This window comes from Meriones unguiculatus, chromosome X (genome assembly GCF_030254825.1).
Source record: "Meriones unguiculatus strain TT.TT164.6M chromosome X, Bangor_MerUng_6.1, whole genome shotgun sequence".
Classification (NCBI taxonomy): Eukaryota; Metazoa; Chordata; class Mammalia; order Rodentia; family Muridae; genus Meriones; species Meriones unguiculatus.
In genome coordinates, this window is record NC_083369.1 from 36184614 (window position 1) to 36200176 (window position 15563).

The following is a 15563-nucleotide window of genomic DNA, read 5'->3' on the forward strand; positions in this document are numbered from 1 at the left end:
TGTATCTTCATTTCTCCCATGGAGGCTATAGGATGGAGGAATGAAATCAGTTTTCAGGGTCTCAATGAGTCCTGAGAGATGAACTGCATGTATTGGAAGCACAGGGCTATAGTAAGTATGTCCTCTCAAACTCCACATTTTTTAAAGCTCCCTACCCCTGCCCCAACCCAAAGCTCTCTGGAGTAGGAAGGCTGGAATTATGTTTAATGGATTTGGACATTCACATTACATTTAGCTGAAGAACTTGCGACATAAAAGAAAACCAGGTAGGTGGCTTGCAGGCAATATTCTCCTCTCTGTGTGTCTCCCCAGATGCAATCTTTCAGTTTCCTCCCTAGTGTTGGGATCAAATACCACGTGCATCTTTCTTTCCCCTGCCCACAGCTCTGGTGTATCTAACAGATCTTCTCCTTCTAACCTCCCTCCTTTCACTAATTACTGTACCCCATCCCCAACTCTAGTAGCTAACCCCTCCTAAACCACAGACCCCACCTGCCAGAAAACCAGGTAACAGGTAGGTTGCCCACAGACCATCTCCACTCTCTCTGCTCCATCGTTCCCCCAGCCTCATCCCCAGCTCTGCAGCACAACACATCAGTTAGTCTTCCCTGCTCCCACCCTTGCTCCCATCTCCTGGGGATCTTACAGAAAATCTCCTCTTAGCCACTCCTAGCCCCCACCCCCAACTTGTTCCTTGATCCCAGACATCAACTCCAGCTGACACCCACTCCTAACCAAAGGCCTACTTCTCCCATGGAACCAAGCAGGATAAAGGTAGACCTACACCTCCACTACCCATACCCCAGTCTCATCCCCATCTCTGTAGCAGGAAACCTGCTGTGGTCTTACTTTTCTCTCTGACCCCATCCCCAATGTACCACAAAGCCTTTCTCCTCCAACCTTACCTTCCCTCAACTCATCTCAGTATCCCAGTTTCCAACACCAGCGGGCATTCCCTGTGAACACCCCAGCTGAACAGGCCAGGAAAATAGGCAACACACAGTCACCACATTCTCTGAAAGCCAGAGAGGGAACAGGAACCAAGGGAAAAAAACAGCACCCAATGAAGACAAGACCAGATAACAGCATCTATAATTGCAGTTTCTAAATCCTAGATGCCTAGACACCAGGGTAAAATCTGTCAGTAATAGCCAGAACAGCATTCTCCACTGGAGCCCTGCTTTCCTACCACAGCAGGCCTTGAGTATTGCAACATAATTGAATTAAAAGAAAAGACCTCCACAGCATGTATGTCCCCCACCAGGCATCTCTCATAAAGCATGCATCTTCCCCATTTACTGCAGTATGCATCTCTTCCCAGCATCCATTTTTCCTCAGCCGGCATCTCACACACAGAATTCATCAAGAATTGCTTTGGGTGGTGTCAACTATATGGCTCAGTGGATAAAACTGCTTGATGTGAGCCTAATAACCTGAGTTCCAGCCTCAGAACTGAGGTAAATATAAAGGGAGAGAACTAACACTACAAAGTTATTCCATAAGTACCAAAGAAGTGATGTGGTGTGCACGTATGCACATGTGTACATGCACACACACACACACACACACACACACACACACACACACACGTGTGCAGCCATTCACAAATAAATTTCAGCTCCCTACTCCTCTTCTTTCTCTTCTTCCTCATGTGTCTATTTACAGGTGCAGGTGGAAGACAAAAGTCAATGTCAGGTGTCTTCCTTAATCACTCTTCACTTCACCTCCTCAGAAGAGTCTCTCACTGAATCTGAAGATTGCCAGTTTGGCTAGTCAGGTGGCCATAAAGCCTCAAGGATCACTTTTTCTGGAATAGTAAAAGATGCATGCAGGATCTTAAGCTTGTTTGGGGGTTCTAGCACAGGAGCGCAACTACTTGTATACCCTTAATAAAGACTGGCCTTCCTCTATGCAGAAAAGTTCGTCCTCTTCCACAGAGCACACAGTTTCAAGAGGGATGCACATGGATCAGTGAGGGAGGAAGGGGACACCCGCCTAGCCTGCCAGATCAGCAGAATCAACCCTGAAGATCAATGGATAGGGAGGAGCATGGGAAGAGAACAGGGAGGGAAGGCAGGATTGAGATGGCACTAGTAAAGGAGCTACAGCTGGGATACAAAGTGAATAAATTGTAAAACATTAAAAAATGCATTAAAAAAGGAAAAAAGAAAAGGCATGCAAGAGGGAAAAGTTCAAGTAACATATAAAGGCAGAGCTGTTAGAATTACACAGGCTTTCTCAAAAGAGACTCTAAAACCAAATGGACATCCACAGCTGTGTGGAGGGCTCTAGGAGATCACAGATGCCAGCCAAGACCAAGAGACCCTAGCAAAACTTCCACGTACTACATGTGGAGAAAATAAGATATTCCACAATAATCTCAAATTTAAACAATACTTATCTACAAATCCGGCGGTATAAAAGTTTCTAGAAGAAAAACTCTAATCTATTGTGGTTAACTACATTCATGAAAACACAGGAAATAAATAATCTTATACCAAAAAAATGAAAATAAATAAGGCACACAAAGATGCACACATGCATGCGCATCCCGGTCAGCACATACATTCACACACACACACACACACACACACACACACACACACACACACATACACACACACATTCACACACACAAATACACAACATCACAAACAAATGACAATAACACCAATAACACCGACTAAATAACAGGAATCAACAATCATTGGTTATTGATATCTCGCCATGTCAATGGTCTCAGTTCTCTAATAAAAAGACACAGAGCAGCTCCTGCAGCCGTTACAGGCTGTTGAGATGATCATGCATGTGACTCTAAGTTTTGCAGCAACCAGTTCCAGATGAAGCAATGTGCTACCTAACCAAAGAATAAAAGAATGCTTGCTTATGATTATACAGACACAACCTCTTCCAAATCTCAAGGGAACTCATTAATCTACTTCCACTACATCAAATTTTGGATTCTCGTGTCACTTGTATGAAGTAGGCACTTAGCCCCTCTCTGTTGTAGAGGAGGATAGTGGCAGGAAGGTGAAGGACATTAACTGGGGAAGGAAGGGCCAGAATTCAATGTAAACAGGGTGAAGTGAAGCCTTGGCTTGGAGTCACAATATACTGTTTCCTGTTGGAGGACAAAGCACAAGAGACAGGTGGATGGGATGACAGTTGAATGTCAAGTTACTGAGCTCTAGTGTTAGCTTTTCACAGGAGGACAAGCTAGAGGTTGCTTCTGTCTGGGTCCCCCTCCACGCAGAGTCCCAGGATGTGCTCCCCACACACTTCTGGCAGGAGTGGCATTCACATTTGAACATAAACTCATCTGTATCATGTGGAGAAGAAGCTTTTCCTTTTTTGTCAGCTTGGTGAGATAACAGGAACCTGACAAGTTTCTTTGTCTTCAGTTCAACTACATTCAGGTTGGTATAATATTTTAATTTATTTATTAGAATTCATTCACTTTTGTATCCCCCCTGTAGTGCCCGCAGTTGTCTCCTCCTAGTCACACCCACCCTCCCTCTCCTCCTCTTACGTCCTTTCTCTAGTCCCCTAAAAGGGAGAACCTCCTCCCCTTCCCTCTGACCCTAGCCTGTAAGGTCTCATCAAGGCTGGATGCATTGTCTTTCTCTGTGGCCTGGCCAGGTTGTATCCCCCGCAGGGGGAAGTGATCAAAGAGCACTGAGTTCATGTCAGACAGCCTCTCCCCCCTTACTTGGGAAACCACTTTGAATCTGAGAAGCCTATGAGCTTCCTACAAGCAGGGGATCTAGGTCCTCCCCATGCAAGGTCCTAGGTATCTGTATCTGTCACTGCAGGATACCTGGGCCCAGTTATTTTGTCTCTGTTGCTCTCCTTGTGGAGTTCCTGTCCCCTCCAGGTCTTTCTATGTCCTTATTCTTCCATTACTTTTCTGGCACTCAGCCCAAACTTTGGCTATGGGTCTCAGTGTCTCCTTCAGTACCCTGGCAGGTAGTCTTTCAGAGGTTCCCTATGGAAGGCTTTTGTCCTGTTCCTTGTCTTCTGATATTTCCGATGTCTGTCCTGTTTGCCCTTCTGAATGAGGATTTCAGCCTCTTCCTTAGGGTCCTCATTATTGTTTAGCATCTTTAGGGTTACAGTATGTTTATCCTATAATATATGGCTAATATCTACATATAAGTGAGTATATGTGTCTTTCTGCTTCTGAGTTACCTCAATCAAGATGATCTTTTCGACTGCCCAGCATTGCCTGTAAATTTAATAATTTCCTTGTTTTTAATTGCTGAGTAGTATTCCATTGTGTAAATGTACCACAATTTCTGTATCCATTCCCCTGTTGAGGGACATCTAGGTTGTTTCCAGATTCTGGCTATTACAAATAAAGCTGATATGAACATATTTGAGCAAATGTCCTTACTGAATGGTGGGACATCTTTTCCATATTAGCCTAGGAGTGGTATAGCTGGATCTGAGGTAGCACTAGACTGAATTTCCTGAAACAGCACCAGATTGATTTCCAAAGTGATTGTACATATTTACATTCCCACCAGCAATGGAGGAGGGTTCTTTAAATGTCTGTAAAAAGTTGTATTGGTATTTTGACGGGAATTGCATTGAATCTGTAGATTGATTTTGGTAGGATAGTCTTTTTCACTGTTAATCCTACCAATCTATGAACATGGGAGATCTTTCCATCATCTGACATCTTCTTCGATTTCTTTCTTCAGAGACTTGAAGTTTTTTTTTTTTGTTTGTTTGTTTGTTTTTTTTTTCATTCAGGTCTTTCACTTGCTTGGTTAGAGTCACACCAAGATAATTTATGTTATTTGTGGCTATTGTGAAGGTTGTTGTTTCCCTAATTTCTTTCTCAGCCATTTTATCTTCCATATGCAGGAGAGCAACTGATTTTTTTTTTTAGTTACTTTTGTATCCAGGCACTTTACTGAAAGTGGTTATCAGTTGAAGGAGTTCTCTGGTAGAATTTTTGGGGTCACTCAGGTATACTATCATCTGTGAACAGTGATATTTTGAATTCTTCCTTTCTGATTTGTATCCCCTCGATCTCCTTTTGTTGTCTTATTGCTCTAGTTAGGACTTCAAGTACTATGTTGAAGAGATATGGAGAATAGGAAGCCTTGCCTTGTCCCTGATTTCAGTGGGATTGATTTAAGTTTCTCTCCATTTAGTTTGATGTTGGCTATAGGCTTGCTGTATATTCTTTTTACTATGTTTAGGCATGTGCTTTCTACCCTTGACCTCTCCAAAACTTTAAACATGAATGTGTGTTGAATTTTGTCAAATGCTTTTTCAGCTTCTAAGGAGATTATCATGTGCTTATGTTCCCTCACTTTGTTAATATGATGGATTACATTGATGGATTTTTGTATGTTAAACCCTCCTGCATGCCTGGGATGAAGCCTACTTGGTCATGGTAGAAGACATCTTTTATGTGTTCTTGGACTCTGTGAGTATTTTATTGAGTATTTTTTATTGTTTAAGTTCTTTTCTAATTTTCATTTTTATTAATTATAGTTTAAAAATTATAGTTAACAATTATAGTTCACTTTGTATCCCAGCTGTAGCCCTTCCCTGATCCCCTTCCAATCCCACTCTCCCTCCCTCTTCTTCTCCTATGCCCCTCCCCCATTCCAATGATAGGGTAGATCCTCTTCCCCTTCCATCTGATCTTAGTCTATCAGGTCTCATCAGGACTGGCTTCTTTCTCCTCTGTGGACTGGTAAGGTTACTCCACCCTCAGGTGGAGGTGATCCAAGAGCCAGCCCATGAGTTCATGTTAGAGATGGCCCCTGTTCCTATTATTGAGGAATCATCTTGGACACTGAGCTGCCATGCGCTACTTCTGTGCAGTATCCAAAAGGAGCTCAAGTATACAACAAGGACATTTGCTCAACCATGTTTGTTGAGAATTTTTTCATCAGTGTTCATAAGCGAGATTGGTCTGAAGTTCTCTTTCTTTGTGGGTCTTTGTGCAGTTTAGTTATCTATGTGACTATGGCCTCATAGAATGAGGTTGGTAATTTTCCTTCTGTTTCTATTTTGTTGAATAGTTTGAATAGTATTTGTGTTAGCTCTTCTTTGAAGGTCTGGTAGAATTCTGCGCTGAAACCATCTGGCCCTAGACATTTTTTGGAAGGGAGAATTTGATGACAGCTTCTATTTCCTTAGGGGATACAGGACTATTTAATTTATTTACCTGATCTTGATTCAGCTTTGGTTAATGGAATCTATCAAAAAATTGTTCATTTCCTTTACATTTTCAAATTTTATTGTACATAGGCTTTTGAAGTGGGACGTAATGATTCTTTGGCTTTCCTCATTGTCTGTGTTATGGCCCCCTTTTCATTTCTGATTTTGTGATTTGGACAGTGTCCCTCTGACTTTTAGTTAGTTTGGCTAAGGGATTGTCTAGCTTGTTGGTTTTCTCAAAGAACCAACTCTTGGTTTGATTCTTTGAATTGTTCTCTTTGTTTCTAATGTATTGATTTCAGCCCTGAGTCTGATTATTTCCAGCCAGATATCTACTCCTCTTGGGTGTGTCTGCTTCTTCTTCTTTTTTTTTTTTTTTTTTTTTTTTTTAGTGCTTTCAGGTGTTCAGTTAAGTTGCTTATATGAGATGTCTCGAGTTTCTTTATGAAGGCACTTAGTGCTATGAACTTTCCTCTTAGCACTGCTTTGGTTGTGTCCCATAAGTTATGGTAAGTTGTACTTTCATTTTTATTAAATTGTAGGGAGTCTTTAATTTCTTTCTTTATTTCCTTCATGACCTAGTTATCATTGAGTAGAGAGCTGTTCAGTTTCCATGTGTGTGTAGGCTCTTTGTTATTTCTGCTATTGTTGAGGTCTAGTTTTAGACCATGGTGGTCTGATATGATACAAGGGAATATTTCAATCTTCTTGCATTTGTTGAGGCCTGCTTTGTTCCTGACTATATGGTCAGTTTTGGAGAAGGTTCCAAGAGGTGCAGAGAACAATGTTTATTCTTTTGTGTTTGGGTAAAAGGTTCTGTAGACATCTATTAGGTCCATTTGATTTAAGACCTCTGTAAGTGTCATTATTTCTATATTCAGCTTCTGTCTCAATGATCTGTCCCTTGGTGAGAGTGGGGTGTTGAAGTCTCCCACTATTATGGTGTTGAGATCAATGTGTGATTTAAGCTTTAATAATATTTCTTTGAGAAATTCAGGAGCCCTTATGTTTAGTGCATAGGTGTTCGGGATTGTGATGTCCTCGTAAGGCATTTTTCCTTTGATGAGAATGAAATGTCCCTCTCCTTCTCTTTTCATTAATTTTGATTGAAAGTGTATTTTATTTTATTAGATATTAGCATAGCTACTCCAGCTTGCCTCTTGTGTCCATCTGTTTGGAAAGCCTTCTTCGAGCCCTTAGCTCTGAAGTAGTGTCTATCTTTGTTACAGAGGTAGTTTCTTGAATGCAGTGGAATGTTGGATCCTGTTTCTGCAACCAATCTTTTAGTCTGTCTTTTTTTTTTTTTTTTTTTTGGAGAGTTGAGACCATTGATGTTAATAGATATTAATGACCAATAATTGTTAGTTCTTTTTATTGTGGAGTTGGTGGTGATTGTGTGTTTGTGTGCTTGTTTTCTTTTGCTTTTTTGATGTGATGGTGTCTTTATCTTGTGTTTTCGTGAGTGTAGTTGATCTTGTTTCATTGAAGTTTTCCTTCTAGTATCTTCTGTAGGGCTGGATTGCTGTGTATATGTTGCTTAAATTTAGTTATGTCGTGGAACATTTTGTTTTATTCATCTATGTTGACTGAAAGTTTTGCTGGATATAGTAGTCTGGTTTGGCATCTGTGATCTCTTAGTGTCTGCATGATATCGACCCAGACCCTTCTTGCTTTCATAGTCTCTGTTGAGAAGTCTGACGTGATTCTGGTGTTACTTGGCCTTTTTCCCTTGCTGCTTTGTTATGCAGATTTAGTGTTTTGATTATTATGTGATGGAAAGAGTTTCTTTTCTGGTCTAGTCTATTTGGTATTCTGTAGGCCTCTTGTATGTTTATGGGCAGCTTTTTCTTAAGGTTGGTGAAATTTTCTTCTATGATTTTCTCGAAAATATTTTTTGGGGGCCGTGGAGTCTGGAATCTTCTTTTTCATCTATTCCTATTATTTTTAGGTTCCATCTTTTCATGGTGTCTTTGATTTCCTTGAGGTTTTGTGTTTGTAATTTTTCTGATTTTACTTTTTCTTTGAGAGTTGTATTAATTTCTGCAATTGTATCTTCAGTGCCAGAGATTCTCTCTCTTCTATCTCTTGTGTTCTGTTAGTGATGCTTACCTCTGTGGTTCCTGATCCTTTTTCTGAATTCTCCAACTCCTGGGTTTTCTCTACCTGTGTTTTCTTTATTGATTTTAATTCTGTTTTCATGTCTTGCACCATTTCCTTCATCTGTTTGAATGTGAATTACTGTCTTAACATGATGGCCTCTATTTTTTGTTCATTTCCTCTTTATGTGAACCTCTGTCTTCAGTAGTCCCTTTCAAAGTGAAGAACTCCATGATTATGGGTGAAACTGAGTCTGTGATGTGCTAGGAACAAAGATTTCCTCAGACTGCTTTGTGTATTTCTCACTGGGTTATGGAGTGATCAATGGGTATCTTTCAGAGGGATCTGTATGGAAATCAGATTTAAATATTTTCTTTGCAAGCTCATTTACAAGCCAGCATTTCTAAGTAATAGCCTGACACCAAAAAGTTGCCCTGTAGCTTGTCATGGGCCTGGAGCATCTTCCTTCTCAGGAATGACCTGAGTACTTGCTGACTGCATACACAGATTAGGGGCTGTGGCTGTATTTCTCCATCAGGTGCTATCCTTGTAGGATGAATATGTTGAGAATTTTCTGTGGGCATCATCCCCGTGTGCTACTTAATCCAGGCCATGCAGAGAAAGAGTCAGTGAGACCCACATGTGGGGTGTTGGGGACATTCTTTAATGATGTCTGCCAAAATGCATAGACTTTACCACTGGGGCATGAAAGAAATCCTTTTACCCCGATTTTGTTCATCTCTGTTCACCCATACACATCAGCATAAATGAATACAGCTTTGCTCCCTGGCCTACTTGACCCTTCTACATGCTTAAACCCTTCTTAGTATCTATCTAGTTAAGGAGCCCTCATGCCACATAAGAGATGTCATGATTCCTCCATAGGGTAGCTTCTTACTTTGCCCTACATCTGGCATGGACTTAACCTGAATGTTTCCCTGAGTGCCAAGACACACCCTGTAGCCATTGCATTTACATGCAACCCACAGCTCCTGCAAAGCCACAACCTCCTACCATGGTGAGTTCATTAAAGGCCCACAATGATCATGCAGGAGATAATAATGTCTTCTAGATTTTCCTATTAAAACCCAGCAGGTGCTGGACTTTGCTCAAAATACTGCTTGCCCAGATGCAGATACCCACAGCTAAACCACAAGTGCAGAGTCAGCATATATTTAGGTCTCCATTGGTTTCTTCCCTCTAAATTCAAGGAACCCAGCTCAAGCAGGAGAGGAAGGATTGTAGGAGCAAGAGCAGTCAAGGACACTTGGAGAACATGGCCCACACAATCAAATAAGCAGGGCTCACAGGAGCTCACAGAGGCTGAATTGGCAATCAGGGAGTCTGTATGGGTCTGCTCTGGGTTTCCAGCCAATATGGTTGCAAGCTTGATGTTTCTGTGGAACTCCTAACAGTAGCAGTGGGGGTATCTCCAACTCTGTTAGGATTTTGGAACAAAATCCTAGGCTTCTGGGTTGCCTAGCAAATTATGATGTCATCATGTGTCTCCAACAGGTGACCACACCTGGAAGGCGTGGTTACCTTGCCCCTTAAAGGTATAACCCAACACATGGTCGCTCTCTTGGTCCTCTCTTCTCTTGCTCTCTTGGTTTTTTTCTCTATCCAGGTGCCCCCCTTCTCTTTCTCCCCATCATGTCCTGCTCTCCCTCTCTTCATATCCACCTAATAAACCTTTTTCATAGAAGATCTGCTGTGAACCTCATCATATATTAATTGGTCCCAACATTTGCTGCCAAAACCCGGGATAGGGTCTCTCCTGGTTTTGCTAGTACCCCTTTTGGACTCCTTTAATCTGATAGGACCATGGACTACTGCAACTGATTTTCTCTGCTCTATATCTAACCATCTGTACCTAAACATCTTCACTTTCTCTCAACTACCCTCATGCTCACATCTGTCCTGCTGTTTGTGGCGGCAGCTGCTCAGGTCCCCTGGGGAAGAGCCAAAGGGACCATGTATGTTTGCTATTCCGGCGCCGAGCCTGGGAGATTCTCACCGCGCTAAAATCCACACTAAAATGGGCTTGAGAAAACTTGGTGCGCTGCTTTAGGTAAGAAAAATTTAAAAACCCAGCACAGCCATGGAGCTTTTAAAATTTCCCACAAGAAATTTTGCCATGTTGGTTTTGGGAGAAAATGGGTGGAACCATAGCTTCACCATAAACTTAACGTGGTGCCTCTGCCATTTTGAGTTCTGGGCAAAGGGACTCCGCCTTTCCATGCACTGGCCTCTTCCCAACCAAGCCGCTTTAGTTCCGTACTCTGGCTTTTAAAATTCTGAGCACACTAAGTGGAGTTTCCAAGCTTAAAAAGAGAAATCTTTACCCTGATTTCTGTATACTCTACTCTTATATTTTAAATGCTTTAAATTCCTTATGTAATGCTTTATATAATCTTCTTATTGGGTTTACATTACAAGGCTTCCTTAATCATAATTAACTTTATTTTATCTTTTAGACTAGGCTAAAATGACAAGCCTCATTTTAAATTGGCACGGACTTTTATAAAAGTTCAAAGTTATATTTTACTCTCCATAATTCAACTCTACTTCAAAATAAATTCTATATAAAAATAAAATTTCAAAGTTACAAATATTTATTCAAGTTAAGTTGGTTTAAAATGTAAATCTAATTGCCTATATCTTTTTAGTTCCTAAATTAAGGCTGTTGCTGTCTCTCCTGCTATGTGTTGCTCGTGATCCAGATTCACCACTAGGCTTTCTGCTAATGGGTTTGCTATAATAAATTCAAATATAATTTTTAAATTGCTTTATACTGTTGTACTATATTGTTGGTTTTAAACTTATACCTCAGGGATTTGTTATTACATACAAGTTGTTTACCAATATTCTAAATTAAGATCTATTAATTTTAAAAAATATATTTATGTTAAAACTGGGTCATTATACTGTATCTCTACTATCAAAAGATTAAAATATGCTTGGTCTTGTTCTCTTAAAATGGTGTTATTATTAGTCTATAATATAGCCTTAAACTATTATAAACTATAAACTTTTATATACTAAATCATACAAAAAACTCTAGTGCTCTCACTTTAATGGACTATATTTATGACTTTTAAGGTTCTAACTTAGCAAGGACAAAACCTAAATTCCTAATATTTAATGGTTAACAAATGCAAGTTAATAGTCATCTCATAGATGTCCAAATATATATTTATAGTCCTACAATTGCAAACATGGTCTCATTGCAATTTTTAATAAACAGCTGAGGATGGTCCTTGAGTCACCATATAGGAGTTGGTAAAAATATTAAGAGCCCTCCTGACTGGCTCCAGACTTTAGCTGTGCTCTGAGGCTGCTGACATTCCAGCAAAAAAAGGCAAGAGGTTTGCATAGCCAAAAGTCAGTTCTGCCAGGTGACTTTTTCAAATGCAGCTGAAGGAGATGCTGGTCCCACAGCTGCTTCAACATGCCATAATGCCTGTTGGCAGACTGGCCTCTGGAAGTCAAAATGTTCCCATGCGGTTTGTCCTCTGTGCCCAGCCAAGGAGGTTCAACCAGCACAAGAGCCATAGTCATGTCCAGCCTTCCAGATCATTGGCGTGGCAGAGGACAACTATATGGCTACTTGACTCAGCAACCTCCACCACTCTCGCTCAGCCCAGAGTAACATTACAGGTCTGTTTTGGCCTCACAATGGGGTCCCGCAGACATGTTGCCAACTTCTGTGTTGGGAGACTTCAGATGCCTTCCCAATTCTCTTCATATGCAGGAGACCAAGCCTTATGCCTAAGTCCTAGAGCTGCTATTGTCAGGCCTAGACACAATATGTCTTTTTGCCAGACTCAAAAACAGGCCTAAATGAAACCTTTTACCATCCCTTTAGCCAAAGAACAATAAATGTTCATAGCAGTCTCAACTATGTCTCATGGTAAATAACTAAATACAAAGGCCCCTATCAAAAAATATTGTTTGAGAGTCTAAAAAAGTGCCTTAAAGTTGGTAAATACAAGTTATACATGTTTGAGAGTTTAAAATGTGTCTTAAGGAGGCGGAGCAAGATGGCAGCGCTGGGAAGACTCTCATTCTGAACAGCAACACAGCAGGATCAGCACAGTGACCAGCAAGCAGAACTCGCGGCCATAAAACACAAGTGATTGTGTTTCTCAGGTGAGAGGATAGTCCACGGTGGGGGATTCAATCAGCTTTAACTCACCCGGCTAAACCTCGGAAGAGACCCTGGTTCCACCAGGCGCTTGGTCGCCAGCCCAGAGCTACACGCCAACGTGATCTGGTCACTGTTCCAGACTCAACTGTGGGCCCACAACATCACAGACTGGATTTTCCAGTCGAGAGATAACCCCATGGAGCAGGAAACGATTGCGACCGACCTTAGGTCACCCAGACATCCCCTGGAAAAGACTCGGGTTCCACGGGTGCCCCAGGAGCCAGCCTGGAGCCAGAGCCGGGGACCCAGGCACCTGCACAGAGCCCTGCCTGAGCGCCTGATTCACCGCCTCAGATAGAACTGTGAGCCCCAGGGCACTAGAGACTCTGTTTCACCATTGGGTGCAAACCCACAGGGAAGGAAACGGCTGTTCTGATTTTAGAGCACTCAGCTGATACCACCACCCCGAAAAGGACTCGGGAAAATTACCCAGTTTAGGCAGACGTCCAGGCTCCCAACAGCCAGAAAGGCAGAGCCACAGGCAGGCATCTGTGCCTGTGGGTTCTACTCACAGCCACCCCAGACAGAACGGCGGTCCCCAAAGCAAAGACTGGGTGTCCCTGGCAGGAGGAAACCCCCAGCGGGGGGGATCATCAGGTCTAACGCTCAAGACACCCAGCACCAAAATACTTTTTGGATTCATGCAGACTCTAGGCTCTAGCTTTCTAATGCAGGCATGAGCGCTGTGCTCATCCGCCATTATTGAGTACCTCTAGGGCACTGGGGTACACAGCTGCATCCTCAGACCTACAAAAGCCAGAGAGCCATTACAGCAGCCCTCAGATACTGTGCAAGGATCAACCAGTTATCCCTAACTAGACTGAAAAACTGTGGGAATCCCTGGTCCTTCAAGAGGGCTGCACCCACAGCGTCCAGACCAGAGCAGGGCCTGCAGCCGACATCCCAGACAGGGACACACAGCTTCCGGTCCAGACCGAGGCACCCAGCCTCCAGAGCAGAGCAGCGCCCCCAGGCGCCAACTCAACCTAGGTGCACATTCTCCAGGCCCAGAGCAGAGCACTCAGCCTCTAGCCCAGAGACTTGCTGGGCACTCCTCTCACATTCCCGGACAGAACTGTGTGCCCCAGGATAACAGACTGAGTTTCCCTGTTGGGAGAAAATCCCACAGCTAGGGAATCAGCAGGTTCTTGAAGAGGACTGTACCTGGAAAACTGTAACAACAGCAGCAGCTCACTAAATTTATAACGAGAAACCCAGCAGTGGGACAGCTGTCTTGAGAACTTCTATGGATAAGAGGAGAGCCCCCCTGCATAACAAAGACCACAGCTACTACTCAGGGCTATACACCTGAGGTGAGCAGTGGCAATTCCTGAGAAACACTGGTCATACAGTGACCATAACCAAAAAGCAGAGGAGGAATCCTTCAGGAAAAATAATCTACTGGCCAAGGGGATTCTCCTTACCTCAGGACTCAAGGAAGCACAGAAACTAACAGCCAACACCTAAAACAGCCCAATGGGTAGAGTCAGGGTAAAAGCTCAACAAACAAAAGACAGAGCAATATGGCATCTCCAGAACCCAGCCATCCAGGGCGAACAGCCCAGGACAACGCAGCATAATAGAAAATCAAGAAGATGACCTTACATCTATGCTGCTGAAGAGGATAATAGAGGAAACAAATAAAATACATAAAGAATTAGAGGAAGATAAAACCAAACAGATCATGGCTATCCGTAAAGAAATGGAGGAAGTTAAAGACAAGCAGATTACGGCCATCCATGAAGAAATACGGGAAGATGCAGCCAAACAGTTTGCGGCCTTCAGAGAAGAAATAATTAAATCACTGAAATAAATAAAAGAAACAGAGTTGAAGGAACTAAAAGAAAAAGAGGAAAATACAATCAGACAGGGGAAGGAAGTAAACAAAACAAATCAAGACCTGGGGGGCGGAGCCAAGATGGCGACTAGCACACACAGTTTCTGAGTGGTGGAATGCCTAGGCTTCTGAGTTGGAGAAAGGAGGGACCTCTAACCCAGGAGAACGGCGGTGAAGCTTTCTAAACAATGGAGAGCATCGCAGGAGGTGAAAACTTTGGTCTAGGGTCACCCAGGGACTTGTTTGGAGAAGGAGAGAAACTATCCTTTGATCTCCCTGAGACCTCCTTCCTCCTAGGCACAGCAGCACAGTGGACTCGTCTTTCTCAGCGCAGACCAAACTGTCTGGGGACTACAGCCACTGAGGCAGAGCTCCAAGCCCATTAACGTGTCCCTGGGTCCCAGATTCGCTCGGCGGCTGCACCATCCTCCCAGGGCCCGAGTCTGCTAGACACCATCCTAGCTCCTCAGGATCACCATCACTGATGGTACGGTCCACCCAATCCCACAGTTACAGAGAATACGCTATATACTCACCAAAACCAGGCAGAAACGCCATACAGCCTAGACACACCAGGCGCTGGGCCTTCCAAGCCTGGAGAGCACAGTGAAGAGACCCCAGGACTTCCCAGAAAGCATCCGGACTAGCGACCCAGTCTCCAAATACAGCGGGACTTGGCGGCGGAGCAGCACTGAGCTGGCAGGGCACAACAGCCCTCCAGTTTAAGACTAACCAGGGCCAAACCAGAGAACAGAGAGCCTGGTTACACCCATCCCTACTGACGTGACCACCCTGAAATCTCCAGCTGCAGCAAGACATCAGAACCTGGCAGTGACAGCAGCACAGAACTGGCAGAGCACATCAAAGAAGCAGGGCCAAACCAGAGAGCAGAGAGCCCGGATATCCAATCTCTGCCAAGTGACCTGCCTGTAAGTGAGTGCACCCTTGAGAATCTACAGATCCCCAGATCCTGGGTCCTTCTAAAACAAAAGCCAGACATCAAACCCTCTCCCACCCACATACCCACTTTGGGAAACAGAGGGGCACTAGGGTCACTGAAGTTCCTGCTCTGTGGATCTAATTGAGGAGTTAAGGCAGTTAATGCCAGAAATTGTGCTGCGATCATCACTAGCGCCTGCGACATATACAGTGCAGAGCCCCTCCCACACACTCAAGGGTTCAACATTAGCCATCATTCTGTCCCTCGAGACACACGTCCATGAACACTTACACACA